This window comes from Sorex fumeus, unplaced genomic scaffold, assembly GCF_029834395.1.
Source record: "Sorex fumeus unplaced genomic scaffold, SorFum_2.1 ptg000029l, whole genome shotgun sequence".
In the NCBI taxonomy this organism is placed as follows: Eukaryota; Metazoa; Chordata; class Mammalia; order Eulipotyphla; family Soricidae; genus Sorex; species Sorex fumeus.
This window is the reverse complement of record NW_026606086.1, coordinates 3,403,773-3,425,200: the sequence shown is the minus strand read 5'-3', so window position 1 is coordinate 3,425,200 and position 21,428 is coordinate 3,403,773. Positions and strand designations below refer to the sequence as shown.

The 21,428-nt window shown below is 52.5% G+C and overlaps 1 pseudogene; it reads right to left on the bottom strand.

Annotated features, from left to right (window-relative positions):
* Window positions 1-274: 274 nt before the first annotated feature.
* On the bottom strand, window positions 275-21,006 carry LOC130024594 (vacuolar protein sorting-associated protein 33A-like; annotated as a pseudogene).
* Between the last annotated feature and the right edge of the window lie 422 nt (window positions 21,007-21,428).

Genomic DNA, 21,428 nt, shown 5'->3' with positions numbered 1-21,428 from the left:
AGCAAAAACCAAAGCAAAGCAAACAAATAAATATGTGCTGAAAATAACCAGTAGGAAACAGGCTGGGACGGGCGTGTGGGAGAAACAGAATTTTCCGCACACCCTGCACCCAGCCCTGAGGTCACACTGCAGAACCTCAAGAGTTTGAATGAAAAATGTAAGCAATTTTATTTCTAAAAATGAGAATGTAAGAAAAGAATCTTCAGGTCTTACCAAGACTCAATCAAGGGGAAAGGCGGGTCACGAAAACAAAATCACTCACAAACCTACGTTTCTTCTGCAGGCACCTGGGCAGCGGCTGCCACTCCTCGAAGTGGGGACCCGGGAGGATGTGCAGAAATTCCTCGATTCTGCGCCAACCAGGCCGGGAGAGCAGCTGGGCCAGCCGCATGCTGAGGGAGGCATAGCCGAGATGTCCGTGGGGTTCTGCGGGGGATTCGAGAGTGACACCTGGAGTCAACCAACTCCTCTCTGCCAATGGACCATGGGATCTCTTTTTGTTTGTTTGTTTCGGCGGAGGCCATACCCTGCGGTTCTCAGGGCTCCCTCCTGGTGCTGCACTCAGGGATCACAACCTGGGTTGGCTGCATTAAAGGCAAACGTCCTCCACGCTGCCATCCTGGATTTGACTTTGGGGAGGAACACAGTGTGCTCCAGCCTACCCCGCTCAGCCCTGCCATCTCCACCCTCTACCCAATTTCCCAATCTCTCTCTTCTCTCCTTCTCTCTCTCTCTCTCTCTCCCCCACCCCCGCCCTTACAGCTTTATGGATCAGACCTGGTGGTGCAGAGCTGACGCATGGCTCTGCCCTCACCTCTCCTGGCCCTGAGTCCTGTCTCAAACCAATCTCAGAAAGCTGCTTGGTGCCCCTGTGTGCTGGAAGGTGCCAGTGCCTGGCAGCACGTGCAGAGGGCAGGTGCGTGGCCAAACCCCAGCACCGCTGGGTCTGAACATTCAACTGTCTGCCGGGGAAAGATTCCATCCGACCCCCACAGAAGAAAAACTGTTCATCGATTTGGTGAGAAACTTCTCCTATAGAATCTTGGCCCACTGGGGGGAGGGAATGTGGAGAGCTCTAAGCCCAGCCAAGCTACTCTCAGGCATTCTTCCAGGGGGCGAGGCTCCAGGGCACAGCCAAGCCCAAATCTCCCAAGGGTGAGAGTGACAGCCCCCAGCATCACAGTCACCCCCAGTCTGAAACCCCCCCTCTCTCACAGTGACTCTGAGTCCAGCAGCCCCAACTTCCCACAATGAGTCAGTTGTGTTGGTCCCCAATCCTCTTACTTGAGGCTGGCCTTTTCCCTGACCAGAGGCTTCCTTGAGTCCAGACCAGCCTCCCCCGCCCTGAGGCCTAAGTGGACAAGGGCCCCTGTTTCCCACCCCCCAGCCCCCATTTTCAAAGAGCATCCCCCCAAAAGCCCCTCTCAGTCCTGGCTTCTGCAAGGGCAGCGCCTTCCCACCAGCAGGATGCCACACCACTGGGGAACTGTGTGTGTGTATATCTATGTATGGGTCTGTGTGTGTATGTTGGTCCGCATGCATGTGCGTGAAGGCTCAGCTCGCCTATTAGATGGCGTGCATGTGCATGCGTGTGCATGAAGACTCGGCTCACCTGCTCATTCACATCGTCCATCCAGAGGCGCAGGGTCTTCCGTATGGGGGGGTAGCTGTTCCTGCCCCACTGCTGGGGCCGCAGCAGCCCGGCCTTCTCCAGGTTCTGTAACGTCAGGATGTGCTCGTAGCCGTATGTCTGCCAGAGAAGTTGGGGAGCCTGCTAGATCTCCCACTTCCGAAGAGGGAGCGAACATTTTCATTCTCATTTTGATACTATTGATTTTGAGTCATAGCCGGCAGCATGCAAGACAAGTGCCTTACCCCTTTCTAGCTCTTGGTTTGTTTGTTTTTTTTGTTTGTTTGTTTGTTTTGCTTTTCAGGTCACACCCGGCGATCCTCAGGGGTTACTCCTGGCTTTGCACTTAGGAATCACTCCTGGCGGTGCTCAGGAAAACGTATGGGATGCTGGGAATCGAACCAGGGTCGGCTGCGTGCAAGGCAAACGCCCTACCCGCTGTGCTATTGCTCCAGCCCCTTTCTAGCTCTTTGGACCCCACATTTTCACTTTAAAGTCAGAATGCATGGGCCCACCTTAAGGAAGATAGATGACAGTGTACTGAAATAACTGAGTAAGAAAAGGAGGCCAACCACACCTCCTGATGTGCTATTGTCCAGATGTCTCCTTTGTTTTATTTGCTTTTGCCCCCCCCCCCACTTCCTGTGCTCAGGGATCAGTGCTGGTGGGGCTCAGGGAACCCATGTGGGTGCCGGGGATCGAGCCCAGGTGGGCACATGCAAGGCCAACTGCCTTTTTAATAAATTTCTCCCTTGGCAAATGAGTCACTTAGAAACACTGACCTGGAGAATTTCTCTTTTGTAATAATCCAGAACCTTCTGCTTGACCCCACTGTTGCACACCGACTGCAGGCAAATGAGCCTGAGCACCTTGATGAGTGGATGCTTCTGGGCGATGCAGTCCTCCATGTAACTGTTGACCTAGAGTCGTGGCAGATTCATGTGTGAGAGCCGGGTCTGGGCCTGCAGTCCTGGGCGCTCCCGGGCCCCTGAGAGGCCCAATCAAGGAGAGGCTGGAGATTGGCTCACGCTCCTGCCCACACTCCCTGGACAACCTAAGCTCCAGGGGCTACAGGCAGGTGCAACTGTCCCACTTGTCAGCGACACCTGAGCAGCATCAGTAAAGTAGCAGGGACTTGGGGAATTTGGGCGATTGCTTGCTGCAAGTGAGAATGCGGGATTTATTGACAGGCAGACAGGAAAAGGGATCATATAACCCATGCTCTTAAATAATCCCTGATGGGCTTCAATAGTCTTGGGCTTCAGGGCTGGGTCTTGTTTCTCTGAGGACAGCAAACAGCAATGGAACACATGCGCGCACACACACACACACACACACACACACACACACACACACACACACACCACCCCCGGTCAACAGAAACCGATCCCGTGGCAGAGTCTCTTTCCGCACATTTTGCACTGCCCTGACAGGTATTTAGGCCAGACACAGGAATCAAAGCGATTCCTTTCCTACCTCGAGTTCTGTTTGCCAATCTCGTTAACTATCGGCTAAAACAGTTTTAGTGTTCACGTACCTGATCAGTGTCTATTCCAGACATAAACTCCTGCTCCACGGTTAACTTATCAAAGAAGTCTTCAGACGCTGAAACATAATTAACACATGAGCAACTCAGAAGTGGGTTAAATGCTCATTTCTCCCAGAGGCATGCAAAGTAGCAAGCAAGCACCAAGTTTAAGTCATCACCAGGAAGGCACATTCCAGAACAGAGAGGCTGACAGCCTGTGCCCCGAGGTGTGCCTAGACACAGAGCCCCAGAGCCTGGGCCCTAGAAGCTTCCCCTTCACACTAATTAAAGCAATTTCCCAAGGGCATTTTACTTTGGTTACACTGGGGGCCCCTCCCGGTGGTGCTCAGGGATCACTCCTGGCAGGCTTCGGAGACCATATGGGACTCCGGGATCCAACCCGGGTCGGCTGTGTGCCAGGCACTGCAGTACCGCTCCAACTCCAGCTCCTTGCCACATCAGACTGAATCCAACCTCAGCAAGTATTGCCAGGTCTGGCGAAGCAGTGCTGGCGCCACCCAGAGCCTGGGAGAGTCCTGCTGCACCACCTGACCCCGCAGAACCCAACAGTCACACTCGGAACATTTCTGTGAGGACACAGCGGCTGGCACAGGGAACAATGCACAAGTGAAAAAGTAGCCGGGGCCCCCCAGAAGTAGCAGGGAGCCAGTGACACACCCTGAGCCTGAGCCCGGGACAGGGCACTCACTCGTCACGTCCCTGATGAGCTCGGCGATGGAGGTGTGGTTGGCCAGGGAGCCCCATGTCGCCTGCATGTGGGGTAGCTGGGAGACAATCTGCTTGATCTTGCCCACCGTCTTGACATTGTGCCTTTCCTGAGGGAGGGGAGAAGGTCACGACAGTACTGTGTACAGCACTCAGGGCCTCGCACACCTGTGTGTGTGCGTGTGCGCACACGCACACACACACACATACACGCACACACACACACATACATGCACACACACACACACACGCACACACACGGGGCATGCCCCAGACACAGCCACAGCAGTGCTGGGAATGTACCCAGGACACCCACCCTCCCACGCCCCCCCCCCCCCACACACACACAATGTGCCCCAGCTCCAGCCCTGGTTGCCAAGAGTGCATTTTTAAGAATTTGGGTCTCTGGGTTGCCCAGGACATGTTTGAATCACGTGCAAGGCAGTGCCCCGGCCTTCCTCCTGGCCTGGCACTCAGGGATCACTCCTGGCATGCACCGGGACCACATGGAAGGCTGGGGAGTGAGTCCAGGTCAGCTACATGCAAGGTAAGTGCCTTACCTGCTGTGCTATCACTCCGGCTCCCCCAACTTAATTTTTAGTGTGAGAAATGGACACAAAACGAATTAGGCTATAACCAGATCCCACAGCCACAGGAAAATAGAAAAGGCGGGTTGGTGGGTCCAGGTACTGCGACAGCCACATCCTGCAGCACTGGGAGACCATGTGGACGGGAGGGAGCCCAGGGCCCACGCAGGCCACACCTGACACTGCATGGTTCTTGCCAGGGATGTGGAGCTCAGCAAACTGTGCCTTGAAGCCACAAAAGCTAATGATCGTATAGCCTGAGACCTCAACAATAGCAAATCAAGTGTAAAACGTTTCCTGGGTCCAAGCTATACATTGTGGGAAGCGCTTGCTCAGTGCCCGGCCTCCCCAGAGAACCCAGAGGCCTGCCAGGAGCCAGCCCTGAGCACTGGCAGCGGGAAGGGAGGGAACTGGACACAATGGAGAGCTCGGAGCTGGAACAGTGAATGCCTGACACTTCTTATCCATAGCTTTATAAGTCACGGTGAGGAAATAAAAAATTGAGGAACAAAACCCAAGTGAGACAAAAGCAACTTCAGAAATACAACAACCATGGGGTCAGAGTGACAGAACAGTGGCGAGGTGCTTGCCTTGCATGCGGCCAGCCTGGGTTCGATCCCCAGCATCCCATGTGGTTGCCTCAGCCCACCAGAAGTGATCCCTGAGCGCAGAGCCAGGAGTTAGCCCTGAGCACCTCTGGGTGTGCCTCCCCTCAAAAAACAAAACAAAAAAAAAAACCCAAAGAAATACAAATACTGATATTGTGGAGATAACTCCTAAAAAAGATGAAATCAGGAAATCACCCTTCAAGGGAAAAAGTGATTTTTAAAAACTTCCCCCAGAGTTAAAAAATTCAGCTTCTATCATTTTACTGATTCAGGTTTCAAAAGTGAGCTGAACCCAAACTAAATGAGCAGCAGGAGGGCGCGAGGTGCTAAGGAAGCTGGGGGCCGGGGACTGTGCTCTCATTATCACACGTCTTCACAGCCTGCTCCGGCTGAACCCGGATTCCCTAGATGCAGGAGCTAGTGGAGACGCCGCCACCGCCAGCAGCTGGGAGGAAGGTGGGAGGGACAGGGAGTGCAGATGATGACTGGCAAAGGACCTGACACCAGGAGAGGGCCTGGCACCACCTTTCCCCGGGCGCCCACAGCCCGCCTGCCGCCTGGCGCCAGGCCCCAGTCACCTCAAAGGCGGCCAAGATCACCTTGGCCTTCTTGCTGAGCACGGCGCCCACGGCGTTGAAGTTGCGGTCTCGGATCTCAGCGTAGAGCTCCTCGGCTGAGTTCAGCGGCAGCTTCTTGGACTCTGTGGGCAGGTCCTGCCCGTCACCCTGCCTCTTCAGGGCGAATTTCTCGGGTGGCAGCTTTACATGACCTGCACGGGAGGGGACACCCAAGTGAGACTCCAGAGACTTCCTGTCAGGGGAGAGCACTGGGCTTTGAGTCACTAGATGCGCACGAGCGTAGGACGCTCACGCTTTTCACGCACGGCTTCCCTGCCCTGGCCCGCGGGACGCCTCCTGCCACTGCCAGCCCGAACTGAACTCAGGATGGGGCCACCCGAGGAAACATGCCCCAGGGCGGCCTAACTGCAGGTCTGTCCTGCTGGCTCGTGCAAGTGCATGCCGTGTATACCGCCATTTCAACAAGCCAAGAGGAGCCCAGGATGGGGCTGGAGTGATAGCACAGCAGGGAAGGTGATTGCCTTGCACGGGGCAGACACAGGTTCGAGTCCCAGCATCCCATATGGCCCCCTGAGCACCGCCAGGAGTAATTCCTGAGTGCAGCACCAGGAGTAACCCCTGTGCATTGCCAAGTGTGACCGCTGTCACTGTCCTCCCATTGTTCATCGATTTTGCTCAAGCGGGCCCAGTAACGTCTCCATTTTGAGACTTGTTACTGTGTTTGCCATATAGAACACGTCACGGGTAGCTTGCCAGACTTTGCCATGCAGGCAAGATACTCTCCGAAAAAGAAAAAGAAAAGTCAAAAGAAAAACAAAAACAAAAACAAGATCCCAGGAATCATCTCAGCATGGAAGTTTGCTTGAGGCCGGAGACAGCTCCAATGGCTTCTTTCCTTTCTGTTTCCTTTCTCTTATTTTTGGACCAAACCTGTCAGAGCTCAAGGCTTATTCCTGCCTCTGTGCTCTGGGCTAATTCTTGGCAGTGACTGGGGGAACCATATGCGGTCCTGGGGACCAAACTCACCCTAACTGCTGCACTGCCTCTAGCTCCAAGTTGGTTCCTTTCAAAAAATCATCTCCTCCACTTTCAACACAAATCCCGACGTGTCTACACACAATCAGCTCCACTGCTGTGGGTCCAGAGAGACGGGTCATCGGGGGCAGCGCACGCTCAAGTCCAGCTGTCTGTTCCTCTGAGCACTGCCCCGTGTGGGCCCTGAGCACTGTGGGGTGGGTGCTGAGAATCATAAAGCAACAACAAGAACTCCTGCATCGGAGAATGTGGGAGAGAAAGTGAACGACGGAAGAAAAATACTTCTCAGATGCTTTCCAAATCCTAAGCCCCTCGGAACAGCCCGGGCACCAGCGTCTGGAGACAGCACGCCACGGTGGCCGCGGGACCCGGGGCCTGAGCACATGCTGAGATACACGAGGTCGGCCAGACCTCGTATTCCAGCTCAAAGCAGAGGGGCAGCTGCTGGCCCAGGCAGCCTGCACGCAGCTCCTGCACGGGCCTGCCATCGTCCTTGGTCCAGCCACGGGCGCAGAGCTGGGGGGTTATGGGGAAGCCCAATTTCTCCTTGTTTTTCAGATTTCTCTTAATTTTTTCTTTTTTGGGGGGGTCACACCCAGCAATGCACAGGAGTCACTAGTGGCTCTGCACTCAGGAATTACTTCTGGTGGTGCTCAGGGGACACTATGGGATGCTGGGAATCGAACCCGGGCTGAGCCGCGTGCAAGCAAAATGCCCTACCCGCTGTACTATCACTCCAGCACTCTTCCTTAATTAAATGTTTGATCAGAAGTAAGTGTGTGATGTGAAGAGACTGTGAGCTCCCCAAACGCCTTCCCCCCGGAGGCACCCCACAAGCCCCATCTCTCACACCTCCGCACCAGCAACCCCAGCACCTCTGCCAGATCCCTCGAGGGACTTGCAGAAGCACCAGGAGGTGGGGACCCCTCGCACGGGGTGCTCCTGTGCCAGTGAAAGCTCAGAGCAGGAGTCTGGGGAGGGACTGTGTGTGTGGCATCACCCCCAGCCGCTGCCAGGCACAGCCCCGGTGGCCCCAGGGCCACGGACTGGCCCCACAGAGCAGAAAATCACCGAGATCAGCCCCACAGTGACTTGGGCACTGCTTACGACTGTCCCCACAAAAGGAAGCAACTTAAGAAGTTATCCTTTGGAACGACTGGTAAAAAACAAACCGGAAACACCCCCCATAATCATGAAAGAGCAGGAAAACGCTTTGTTGTGTGGAAATGCCTCCATGTGTGGTCCTGTTCTGCTTCCGTGGCCGCTGTCACTGAGCCACGCATTCACCACTGCAGTGACATACACACTAACACACACGAACACACACACACACACACACACACGCCATCGCAATCCACTCTGCGATAACCAGCTTGGCACACTGGACAGATAGCACTGTCTGGACTCAGCCACCACTCAGCAGCTGCAGGGCTCTATGTCCCCAGAGAGACCCCATGCAGTTAGCTGCATCCCTGTCCTTCCAGACCGGGGCTCTATCCCCAGGGCTGTTTCCCCAGCCCCCGGCCAGGGCCACTCCTGAAGTCGCCGGAGTTACCCCTCTTGCGGCCTAGGGCTCCCTGTTCTGAAGAAAAGACACGAATCAGACTGTGGGAAACTTCTCAGACTGTATCCCAGCAGGAGATACTCCCGGCTCAGTGCTCACTCGATGAGGCAAGAGCGCAGATGGAACCGAGTGCTGGCTGTGCGCCTGGCACTAGCCCCGTGAGCTTTCCTAGCCCCCACTCAGATCTGAAATGCTACAGAATCTAACACCCGGGGCCAAAGCCCCCTGACCTCAGACCCAGGCATCCCTCAGAAACGCTCTATTCCTCACGCCTCCCTGGGCGGCCTGAGCAGCGGGGCTGCACACCGCATGGCCCTCTGCACAAGGCCTTCGCCTCAGTTTCCCCGATGGTGTCCTGGCTCGAGCTCGCTTTAACCTTGGGCTGAAAGTCAGTGCCTGACATTTTCAAGTATTCTGACTTATACACAAATGCCACACCTTTAAAAACAGACACTTTTGAGATTGATTTTACTCAGCTAACCTATTAGTAGATGATGTCGCTTCACTTACTGTTCTGGAAGCCATAAATTTCATCGACGAGTCCGTCATATGTCAGCTGAGTCGCAAGGGGCGTTAATGAATTCACATTTCAATCAAGCAACAAGAGGTTATCAAAAACAGGAAATATTGAATTCTGACTTTCTGTAAACTCTCTCTTCATCCTCATCATCATATTGGCCACTTGCTGGGAACAAAGTACAGAATCAGGGAGAGCCTTTTTAGCAATGGGCGGATTTTAAAATGAAGCTAAAAGGAGCCCGGCAATCCAAAATTTAAAAATAAGGCGGAAAAAAATGGAACAATAAAATAAAACAAGACAGGCCCGAGACAGTATGGTGGGTAGGATGCTTGCCTTGCAGGTGGCTGACACAGGTTCAATTCCTGGCACCACGTACGATCCCTCAAACCCTGCCAGGAGTGAGCCCCGAGCACTGCAGGGTATGGAGAGGGCGGGAGGAGGGAGAGGGCGAGAGAGGGAGGGAGAGTAGGGATGGAAAAGAAAAGATAAAGAACAGAAAAGAGAAAAGGAAAGAGGGCTGGGAGACAGCAGAGGGGCCAGGGGTCACGCCTTGCACGCAGACAGACTCATTTTGGTGGCCCGAGCACAGAGCCAAGAGCACTGTGAGGTGGAGCCCCAAACCCCACCCGCAGGAGAGAGGCCTCCCTCCCCGCCCCGGCTCACCCTGGCGCACTCGCCCTTGCCGAATCTCTAGGGAATGGTCCCGTACAGGCCAGCAGCTTCATCAGGCCCTTGGTCGCGTGGTACAGGCCCGTCTGGTCGCTGTCCAGGTAGCACTCCTGTGGGAGAGGGCCAGGCGCGTGGGCACAGGCTCTGTGAGTCAGCACCGAGGCCTCAAGGCAGCATCTCTACTGGGGGCAAGCATTGCTGGGCGGGCGAGGAAAGGCTGGCCTCCGCCTGCCCGCGTGACCACACAGCAGAACACTCTGGGCTTGTGGAAGGGCAGGCAGCCTCTCCCACATACAGCAGCGAGTGTCACAGGGGACAGCAGGAGGGCAGCCACGGTCTCGGAGAAGGGCCACAAGGTCCATTTAACACACAGACAAAAAGAAACATCTTTGGCCCAGAAAGAGCAAAGAGCACGCACGCGCCGCCCAGCCGGGTGGTTCAGCAGGGCTGACAGAGAACACACGGTCCCAAGCGGGGCCTCAAGATCTCTCCTGTGCCTCAATCCCTTCATCCAGCAAGTGCGGAGAGCAGAGGAGGGAAATCACGCAACGTGCTTCACCTGCACTCCACCTGATGGGGCGGCACTGCTGGTGCCCATCGCGGGACTCTCTTTTTATCTTTTTTCTTTTTGGGTCACACCCGGCAATGCACTGGGGTTACTCCTGGCTCATGAACTCAGGAACTACTCCTAGTGGTGCTCGGGGGACCATGATGGGATGCTGGGAATCGAACCTGTGTCGGCCGCATGCAAGGCAAATGCCCTACCTGCTGTGCTATTGCTCCTCATCATGGAATCTTTGACCCTGTCTAAGGCAGCAGCCAACAGGCGTGCACCGTAGAGGCGTGAGGACGAGGGGTGCAGACTGAGGGCGGGGTAGAGAGGGAGACCTCCCAGAGAGCCTAGCCCAGATTGAGCATAACATCCCCAAAGATCACGTAGGATGTCTCTGCCAAGTCTGGGGTGCAGCCTCACACTTCAGTCCAAAATATCCTGGTCGGGATGTCCAAAGAGTCCTCAGAAAAGGACCAGAAACTCCGCATTGGAGCAGAGCAGACAGGAAGATTCAGTGGAAGGAAAGCATTAGGGGACCTCTTTCAAACAGCTCAGGGGCATAGGTGACTGTTCAGAGCGGGAACTGTGTCTGCCTGCGGACAGCTAAGCCGGCTCCTGCCTGGCCCTGCCCAGCCCCGAGCACCCAACAAAACATTCATTTTGAAAAACGGCGTATTACTACAGAGACACCTCTAACAACTCCCACCCGGTGAGGCTCAGGGGATACCCCTGGCTCTGCACTCAGGAATTATTCTGGTGGTGCTTCGGGGACCATATGGGATGCAGGGGATTGAACCTGGGTCAGCTGCGTGCAAGGCAAATGCCCTCCGAATGTATATAGCTCCAGCCCTTGCAATTCCTCTTTAACAGCCACTAGGGTCATAACTGGTGGTGTGTGGGTCCCTCCTGTCCTGAACTCGGGGCTCCCCAGGTGATGCGGGCTCGGGGGCCGTCGTGGCTCAGGGCGAGAGAGAAGGCGTGAATGCAGCATCCACGGGCGGATGTGGGGCCCGTGGCAACGAACTGTCTGGGGTCTGTCTGTTGGGATGTCCTTGCCCCGCCCACGCAGGGCCAGGAGCAACCCTGGGTGTGACTGAGAAAGCTCCTATCCTCAGCTGGGGTGACCAAGCCGCTTCCTCAACGCTTCCGCACTGCTGACTGGGAAAGGGAGCAGAGAGGCCGCTCCCAGACCTGCAATGGCTCGGATGGAAGGCAACCCCTAGTCCTGTCACCACACAGGGCCGGGCAGGCCCCTGTCCTGTCACCACACAGGGGCATGCAGGCCTGTGTCCTGTCACCAAACAAGGCCATGCAAGCCCCTCCCTGCTTCATGACTGGGGTGGGGGGAGACCATCGGGGAGCCCAGGAAAGTTCTGGATTCCACAGGATGAAGCCCAGAGCCATGAGCAAACCCACAGGGAGCTGGGTGACAGCAGCCCAGAACCCAAGCGAGCCCCAGGTTCTTTCTCTTAAGGTGCTGCTGAGACCAACATGTCGAGGGGAAATGGTGCCCGGAAATCTGGTGATGCACCTGCGTTCTCGAAAGGTCGTGTCTTGAGACCAGCAGCAGCAGTACCACAAATCAACTCACACGCCCAAGGAATGCAGGGAATCGTGGTCGCGTCTCAAACACACCTGCACAAGCTTCCAATGATAGAGGGCGCAGAGGGCGCAGACAGGTACTGGGAGCTTTGGGGCCGTGCACGGGTTCCGGCTGACTCCCTGGCTTGGCACTGGGGGTCACACCTGGCGGAGCTTGGGGGACCGTATGGGGTGCCAGGGAACAAACCCGGGTCAGCAAGGGACAAGGCAAGTGCCCTACCCACATTACTATCTCTCTGGCCCTGGTACGCCGTTTTTAGAAGACATTATCAAGCTGATGTGTTTCCCCCTTGCATCTTCCCCTTCATTCCGGTATTTATTTTCCCTTTCCCTCCCTTTCTTGCTGAGGCTGAGGGTCGCACACTCTAGGTGGTGGTTACACACTTGGGGGGGGGGGTCCCCACTCGGCCTGCCAGAACTCCAGCCATGCCCAATTTTCCCTATTTCCAGTGAAGAATGTGCCATAGGAAAAACATCTGGGTGAAAACTCAAATAAATCAATGCTTTTGGGTCTACAGATTATCTTAAGGGACTCAGCATGGAGAAACCTCACCCCACAGAAGAAAGAGCCAGAGTTCTGGCCCGGGCATCCCTAAGAGCCAACCTGACACTTTGAAAGAGAAATTTTACAGAAATGCTCCCTGTCATAAAGATAGTAAACAAAACATATAAAATCATATTTGCAAACAAAACACAACCTTTCAGAAAAAGACAATATTTAAAAAAGAAAAACTCCGGGAGCCAGATAGATAGTATAGTGGGAAGGTGCTTCCCTGGCATCAAAGAGTCAAATATGGACCCCTGAGGACCCCCAAGAGTAACCCCTGAGCATCATCAGGTTAGGCCCCAAGCAAAAACCAAAGCAAAGCAAACAAATAAATCACTTATCACTTAATCACTTAATCCCCGTTATTCATCGATTTATTCGAGCGGGTGCCAGTAATGTCTCCATTCATCCCGGTTGCGTGCTAGCGTAGCCCAATGGTATCTGTTCGTTCTAGCAACATGCAGAGCCTTAAACCGATCATTTAGGGTCTTGACGAAGAAGTCTGACCATCTTATAGGTGGGCGTCCACGTGATCTTTTGATGTCTCGTGGAATCCAATCAGTAATGGCTCCAGTCCAGCGGTTGTCTGTAAACCTCATTACGTGTCCAGCCCATCTGATTTTTGATGTCTTGGCAAATGAGACAGCGTCCCTGATTCTTGAGCGTTGACGAAGATCAGAACTCCGGATTCTATCTCTCATTTGAGTGAATCGTGATATTCCAAGCATAGTTCTTTCGATTCCTCTTTGAGAGACCCGAATAGCTTTCTCATCCTGTTTTCGTAGGGTTCAGGACTCTGAGGCATATGTTAATGCAGGAAGAATAGTGGAATCAAAGAGATGTGTTCGTAGCTGGAGGTTCTTTGTCCTTTTAGTTATTTCTTCAATGTTCTTGAAGGCATTCCAAGCCACTCTCTTCCTCCTGCGCAACTCAGGTGCCAGGTCATTCATCATGTTGATTTCTCGACCTAGGTATATATAACCGTTGCATTCAGAGATGGTGGTTCCGTTGAGAGCGAATGGAGCGCCAGGAACAAGGCTGTTTCTCATAAACATTGTCTTCGTAAGATTCAGCTGTAGTCCGACCTTTCCACATTCACGGTCAAATTCGTTCAGCATTTGTGCCGCTTGGCTGATGTTTGGTGTTATTAGAACGATGTCATCAGCAAAGCGGAGGTGGTGTAGTTGCCGACCATCTATCTTCACTCCCATGTTTTCCCATTCCATCGTCGCATGATGTTCTCGAGGGTGGCACTGAAGAGTTTTGGTGAAATGGTATCACCCTGCCGAACCCCTCTCTTGATATGGATGATTACTTCTTTGTAGAATGGTGAGATTTTGGTAGTGAATCCGCAATAGAGCTCACGAAGGATCCTGATGTATTGAGTTTGTACGCCCTGATTGGCTAGGGCTTCCATGACCGCTTCCGTCTCAACAGAATCAAAGGCCTTCTTTAAATCAATGAATGTCAGACAGAGTGGCATCTTGAACTCCCGAGGTACCTCAATGAGCTTGGTTATTGTGTGGATATGGTCGATGGTACTGAATCCTTTTCAGAATCCAGCTTGTTCACATGGTTGTCCTTCATCTAGCGTTCTGCTAATCCTATTCAGGATGACTCGAGTGAATAGTTTGTAGATGACAGACAATAGGCAGATTGGGCGATAGTTGCCAATGTCGTGGGTGTCTCCTTTCTTGTATAGTAGTACAGTCCTGCTGGTTTTCCATTGGGATGGAACCTTGCATTCAGACAGGTAGCGTGTGAAAAGTCGAGCCAATGTATTGATGAGTACTGATGGTAAGTTCTTCAGTTGTTCAGGTCTGATCTTGTCTGGGCCAGGTGCTCTTTGTTTCTTTACCGACGAGATGGCATGTTGGATTTCGGAAGGGAGAACATTGGGAACGACATATCCATCATGTGGTATGTGGTATGTGGGCAAGTGGATGTGGCTATTAAAGAGATCTGAGTAGAAGTCATGAATAATCTTCTCCATTGCCCTTCTGGAAGATGTGATAGATCTATCATGATGTCGGAGGGCAGTCATCTTGGTTTTGTAGTTCGTGAAGGACAGGCGGGCATTACGAATGTTTTTCCCAGCTTCTGCTGCATCTACCAGTCCTGCAGCTCTCCTGTTTTTGAGGTCATCCTTGATGGCTTCTCTGCACTGTTTTGCCAGTTCGGATGTTCGCTTGTGGTTGCCTGAGGCATGTGCCAAGCCACGTTGGCGAATAAGTTCAAGAGTGTTCGAAGAAAGACGGTTTTTTGTGGTTATTTATCTCTTGGCATTCCTTACACAATCATGGAGGTGCTGAATCATTCGATCGTATTCCTCATCAATGTTGTCAATGACGGCATCTTCCCATGTTGCTGCAATAGAGCCAAAGAGCTCCCAGTTGGTGGTTGTTCTGGGAGTCCTCTTCTTAAACCTTGCATTCTTTTCTCCTCGTTCTGTGAGGTAGAATTTTGCACGAAGAAGACGGTGGTCTGATCCCGTTTGGAATTTTGGGACAACAGCAACATCGGTTAGGCAAAACCGCCAATTGAATATGATGTGGTCTATTTCATTGTGGAACCGTTCATCGGGAGACTCCCATGTCCAACGTTTAGATTCAGCCTTTTGGAAATATGAGTTACCATGGAATGTTTTGGTTGACATGATGAACTCAGACAGTCTGTCACCCTGTTCGTTCCATTCCAGGCCATGGGTTCCGATGTGGAGTGCATCGACTGATCTTCTTGGTCCTATCTTGGCATTAAAATCACAGACAATGATCTTGTAGAAGGTGTGATCTTCTTTATAGAACTTCTCCAGCTCCATGTAGAATTTCTCAGTTTCTCTTTCACCATAACTGGGTGTTGGTGCATAGACAACAAAGATAGAAACTTCCGGTAGTGAGCCACATTTATTCAAGTGTAATCGTCCGATTCGGGTTGTTAGGCATTCGAATGAATCAATGCTCATGACTAAGTTTGTATTGACAAGGATACCAACACCACCGACGCCTCTTTTATCACATGTTCCAAGGAACAGTTCTTCTCCGGTGTCGAAAACGGCATGATGGGATTGATGTCTTCTCGTTTCGGTCAGACCAATGATGTCGTACTTGATCTTTTGCACTTGTACCATAAGGTCTTCAATGGATGCAGTAGATGCCAGCGTACGAGCATTAAAAGTACAGACAATCATTTTTGTTTTTCTGCGTTTTGGCAGCCTATGTCTGCCTTGGTGTTTTATCAGCCTCTCCTTCCATATCCTTCTCGACTCTGCATATTCAGGGTTAGGGAAATGAGATCCATTTATTACTGGATTTGGCATATCAATTTGGTCTATTTGGCATAGACCACGGATAGCTTGCCAGGCTCCGCCATGTGGTATTTAAGGTACCCTGAAAACTTAGAGAAAAGTAAATAATATTCGCGGCTGCGCGCTCTCGGGAGCTTGTTGTGATAATCTCTGGATCCTGGCCGTTGTTGGGGTTACACGGCAGTTGGAGGGTGTAACTGTCTAGCTACTGACAGGTCCAGTCCCAAACCGTGCAGGCTTGGAGATCTCAAATAAATCACAAATAAATATGTGCTGAAAATAACCAGTAGGAAACGGGCTGGGACGGGCGTGTGGGAGAAACAGAATTTCCCGCACACCCTGCACCCAGCCCTGAGGTCACACTGCAGAACCTCAAGAGTTTGAATGAAAAATGTAAGCAATTTTATTTCTAGAAAATGAAAATGTAAGATAAAAGTCTTCAGGTCTTGCCAAGACTCAATCAAGGGGAAAGGCGAGTCATGGAAACAAAATCACTCACAAAGGGCTAACTGGAAAAACGCAGTGACAGACTTGACTCTTTCTGGCTGGAGCGGCCCTGCCTTCCACTCTCAAAGCTTCCTCCACAGCCACAGTCAAGTCAGGGTGGGACGGGCACAAGGACAAACATCGAACAGCAGCAGAGAAACACCAGAAATCAACACATTTAAGGCCAATTGATTTTTGAGAATTCAGTAAGGGCAACAACAATTTTAAGCCAATTTGTTGGAACAGGAGGTTCTGCATAAGCAAGAGGAGCAGCGGCCGGAGAGACAGCACAGGGGAAGGCGCTGGTCTTGCACGCAGCCAATCTGGGTTCTAGCCCCAGCATCACATATGGTCCCCGAGCATGCGCAGGAGTGATCCTTGAGCACAGAACCAGGAGTAAACCTTGAGCACTGCTGGGTGTGGACCAACTCCCATCTCTCCCCAAATGGAAGAAACTGGACACTTCCAGGAATCACTAAAATGCCAGTGTGAGTGTCACCATCACAAACGAGGCAGAAACGAGTGTCAAGTTCAAAGGGCAAACACTGAACTTACTCTGAAGGCGCCCTCCGACTCCATGGAGAGAAGGTCCCCGTCGAAGGGAATGAGGTCCAGGCTGTACTCCTCCCTACAGATGAAGGAGCCCAGGACGCCCAGGTCCTTAAGCCGCTGCTCACACAGCAGGCTACGCCGGGGCACAAACAAAATGTGGAAATCTCTTGTGGGGCCACGTCTGTCTTCACTGCAAGAGAAGGACCGTGCCTTGGCCCGAGGCCCCGATGCAAGGACTGCTCCCCAGGGCCCCACCTGTGCCTGACACACAGTGGGCTCTAAAGAGACGCTTATCAGCTAACCCCCCACTACTGACTCGGCCCAAGTTTCGAGTTTTCCTGCTCTCTTGATTTGATGCTTTTTCTGGAAACCGCTGACCTGTGCTCTGCCAAGGGGCAGTGCTGCTTCTCTTGGGCCATTGATGGGACATGAAAACTCTCAGGGTTGGGGCTGGAGCAACAGCGCAGCGTGTAGGGCGTTTGCCTTGCACGCGGCTGACTCGGATTCGATTCCCAGTTCCCAGCATCCTATATGGTCCCCTGAGCACCACCGCAGGTAATTCCTGAGTACAGAGCCAGGAGTAACCCCTGTGCATTGTCGGGTGGCACCCAAAAAGAGAAAAAAAAACCCCAAAACCTCTCAGGGTTATTGCAATGGACATCTGTTTCTTGCAGAAAAAAAAAATGTTTCTATTTATTCAAGCGATGTCTCTAGGAAAATAAATGGTTGCTTCACACCGTGCCCGATCTTGCACAAATACCCCGCATGCTTTTAAGTCCGTTCGTAGGGGCCACGTCGATCACACGTAATGCAGACTGGGCTGGTGCACTTCCTCCATAAATGCTGCAGCATTAAATTTTAATCAGCTTCTCCTGACGTTGCTTATGAAATTTGAGCATATGGTATTCAGTACTTGAAAAAGAACCACTAGCTGTTTTTCTTTTTATAAAAATATCTGGGTCTTTCTACTGAGACAGGCCGGAGCTTCCTACTGTCCTGAGAGAGTGGGTTTCTGTGGTTTGCCCTGCCTCCCCAAGCCCCAATGCACAAAGTTTCCCATTCTCTATTTATAGTTTTTGGGCCACACCTGCAGGTGCTCAGGGATAACTCCTGGCTATGCACTCAGAAGTCACTCCTGGAAAACTTGGGGACCACACTGGGTTCCCAGGATCTATCCTGGTCTGGCTGCAGAGTATCCTACTCCTGACCCCCCATTCTCCTCCGACACACTCTCACATCTGTCCAAAGATCCACTTCCTAAAGCGCTGGCAAGCAAAGGTGTCCTGATGAGCACTAAAACCACTAGAGGAATGATTCCGTATGGACCATGCATCAGTTCTGAGATACCTAAGCACATTTCCAGCAATTATATCCATCAGTTCTAGCCGGGGTCTGACGAAAAAAATGATATTCTTGACATCCGCTGCTTGCAAGCGGCTTCCTTTGAGTGTGAACATTTTCTCCACCTCATGTTCCTAGGAAAGCACACATACAAATGGTGAACAGAACCCCTAAAGCTTAGCAGCTGACCCTAACTCAGACATCACTGCAGGCAGCCAACCCGGGTTGGATTGTCGGCCTCCCACACCGTCCCCAAACACCACCAAGAGTCATTCCTGAGTGCAGAGCTAGGGGTAAGTCTGAGCACTGCCAGGGGTGGCCCAAACCAAACAGACCAACAACAAAAACTCAGGTGTTCTAACACTCCCACTCGAAAGCACAGTAGACTGTAGTGTTGAGTCAGAGTATGCAGGGGTTACGGTACATGCCTGACACATGACTGCCAACTTCGCCCCCTGGCACCACAAGGGTCTCAAGCATTGCCATGTGCATCCCAAGAGAGGCCACTAGAGTGGCCTGGGATATCCCTGCCACCACAGCGCCAAGCCTCATCGAACTGCTAAGACTCACCACCAGGAGGTGCCCAGGGGCAGTGCTCAGGAGACCTGGGGCTAGGGAGAAAGTAGAGTGGTGAAGGTGCTTGCTTTGCATTCAGCTGACCCGGGGTTCTATCCCCAGCACCCCATACTGTCCACTGAGCACTGCCAGGAGTGATCCTAAGTGCAAAGCCAGGAGTAAGTCCTGAGCACTGCCTGGCACAAGCCCCCAAATAAAATTCAAAACCACTTTAGTATAAAAATTTAGATTCCCCAAAGGCAGGTGTATAAATTCAGGCTGAAGTAACCATTCCTGTGTCTAAAAAACTTTGAGCCACATGAAGTAACAATCAGAAGACATGCCGCTCCGTCAAGGAGAAGAGGGGGGTGCACACCCATCCTTGAAAGGTCCACTGAAGGCTCCTATGCTGCCCGAGCCCCTGAGTTGCTTGTGCCCATGTAGCCGAACAAATGCGGTGCCCGCAGCTCTCCTTGAGATGGGGACTTTTGTGCTTTCCGTTCTAATGTTGGGATGTGTGTAGGGGCTCTCTCTGTCTTTGGAGAAGCCCATGGTCTCTCCTGAAATGTTACTCTCTCTCCGCTCGTCCTCTTCCTAAAGGTCACCAAATAAAATGTTTTTTTTACTTCAAATAAATAAACAAAAGGTCCACAGAAGATAAAACATTTACCACTCATAACAGCGTCAGTGATTCTAAAAACCAGACAGCTCTGCACACCACTTACTCCAGAAGTGGAACATCATATTACATCAAGAATAGCTGAGATCAGCACCAGGAGGATTACTCCATAACTTAGAGGCCAGCCGGGTATCCTAGAGGAAAGGGCTATTCAGATAGAGAAGGGAGCACCAAATAAAGGATGTTTGGAGGATCCTCCCAGGAGGGGAGATGCATGTCGAAAGTAGACTATGGACTGAACATGTTTGCCACTCAATGCCTCTTTTGCAGACCACAACACCCAAAAGGAGAGAGAGAACACAGGGGATTGCCCTGCCACAGAGACGGGGGGATGGGGGGATGGGGGTGGGAGGGATATTATCCATGGTGGTGGAAAATGGGCACTGGTGGAGGGATGGGTATCTGATCATTGTATAATTGAAACCAAAGCACAAAAAATTGTAAATCTACAACTTTAAAAAAAAATAAAATAAAATAAAGGGGGAAAAAAAAAAAACAAAAACAAAAAAAAACAAAAAAAAAAAAAAAGAAAGGTCCACTGAAGGCTCCTATGCTGCCCGAGCCCCTGAGTTGCTTGTGCCCATGTAGCCGAGCAAATGCGGTGCCCGCAGCTCTCCTTGAGATGGGGACTTTTGTGCTTTCCTTTCTAATGTTGGGATGTGTGTAGGGGCTCTCTCTGTCTTTGGAGAAGCCCACGGTCTCTCCTGAAATGTTACTCTCTCTCCGCTCGTCCTCTTCCTAAAGGTCACCAAATAAAATGTTTTTTTTACTTCAAATAAATAAACAAAAGGTCCACAGAAGATAAAACATTTACCACTCATAACAGCGTCAGTGATTCTAAAAACCAGACAGCTCTGCACACCACTTACTCCAGAAGTGGAACATCATATTACTCTTGCTAGAGTCCAGAATGACAGTTTCAAAAAAATAATAATAACCAAAACCTTTTTACCTTTAGAAGTGAGTACTGTGCAATCAAGCCAAATGGTCCTGTGAGATACTCATCTCAAACTATTGCCTGCAGGAGAGAGAAGCATCCCATTCTTTTAGTAAAAGGGATTTCAATAACGGCCAACAGCAAACAACAGTCATTTGCAAACTCTGGACAAACAAAACTTGCCGTTAGCAATAGCTAACCACACTCCTATTTTGTGGCCTGAAGAAAAACAGCGTCAGGGCAAGGGGTGCTACTGGCCACGGAAGCACATTCACTGTCATCCACAAAGAGTGTGTATGCAGTGTCCTGGGGTCAGACTGGGGTCATGAACCCCGTGGGTGAACTGCCAAGGAAACCTTTCAACCCAGCATGTAACAGGCGTCATATAATCCAGCATCAATCAAATGAAAACCTCTCGTGTAGGTATCCCATAGGTATCTTAATTCTGAGAGAGTATTTGGAAAGCTGGGACAGTGTCAGGTGCCCCTGAGAGAGTCAGGCCTCCAGCTGACCTTCGCCTCTACCTAGGCAAGGATGGTGTCACTGGGGGCCAGGATGAATGCCAAGCGGCCTGTGAGCATTTCGCCTGTGCGACACCAGGGTCCTTTTCCCCCATTTGGCGTAACTGATTGGACAAACCGTGGAGGAACAGGCAGCTGGGAGAAGTGGTACCCAGGGTAGCATGCAGCGCCACCCCGCACACGGGGACAGCGGGGAGTGCCTGGACGCGGGGCTGTAATCGTCCTGCTGAGAAGGACTCAGGTCACTCCCATTTTCCTTCCCAGAGCCAGGCCACAGGGGCGGGGAGCACAACGCCCCCTCTCTCCGGGCTGCCGACTCTGGGTGGCGCCCCCAGACCCAGAGGCCGCCACCCGCCCCGGCTGTCAGCTTGCTGCCCGCGCACATGTCCAGGAACTCGCGCAGCACGTTCAGGTTCACCCGCCTGACCACAGGTGCGTGGCCTTGGCTCCACTGGGCCCCGCCGCCACGTGACACCGCGGTCATGTGAAAATAGTGACATCACACCCCCTCATCTCCCTCCATACCGCTAGGGGCGCCGGGGGTGCCCCACGGAGCCAGGGCACAGGCTGCCGAGACTCAGCGCTTCCCGGGGGCTCTACAGACCCCCCAGACCCCCAGCAGAGCAGGGGCACAGTGCTGCCTCTGCTCCCTTGGAGGGACCCTCCCGGGAAGCTGGGGACAGGGGAACGAGGGCGCCCTGGCGTCATCTCCCCTGCACTGCCAGCTGGCCTTGCGAGGGCATGTTCCCCCCCACGCCCCACCCCGGCTCCTGGGAGCGGTCTCAGGGGGTCCTCGGGTTCCCCTGGCCATCACCGGGTCCTGCCCAGTGAGGGACCGACCAGCAGCCCCATCAGGCCGGTGAGCGGCTCACGGCGCCCTCTGCTGGCCGCCGTGCGAACTGCACA